The following is a 471-nucleotide window of genomic DNA, read 5'->3' as shown; positions in this document are numbered from 1 at the left end:
GATGCTGTGTTTTTTTTGAGGGGACTGGATTTTGGCTTTGTTGCTTTAAGGGTAGAGGTGGAAGGGTGGGACAGAGATCCTCTGAAAAGAGGGAACAGTGTGGTGTACTGAGAAGTCGGGTCAGGTTCAGGCTCCTGAGATCCTTGGTCTCCCCAGGGACCCAGGGGAGGAGCCGTGAGTCAGAACTAGGGTGTTTGGGCTCTGGGGCGAGGACGGCGGTAGAAGTGTAAGGAAGTGGGCTTCCTGTCCCCAGAACCCATGGAATTCTGGGGGACCTGGGTTTAATGGTCCACTGCCACTCTGGCTGGATTCCGGGCGTGGGCCGGGTCCGCTCGGAGAAAGGCTGGCCGGGCCGCTCCGCTCTGGGCTCGGCCTCAGGCCCGGGAAGGTCCCGCTGCCAGCCTCGGATTGAGCCTTTCATTGGCTTCCTCTCTTCTCTCCCCCGCCCCTCTGACCTCTGCCCCTTCTGTC

The sequence above is a fragment of the Equus caballus genome, chromosome 6 (genome assembly GCF_041296265.1).
Source record: "Equus caballus isolate H_3958 breed thoroughbred chromosome 6, TB-T2T, whole genome shotgun sequence".
Classification (NCBI taxonomy): domain Eukaryota; kingdom Metazoa; phylum Chordata; class Mammalia; order Perissodactyla; family Equidae; genus Equus; species Equus caballus.
This window is presented reverse-complemented; position numbering follows the sequence as displayed.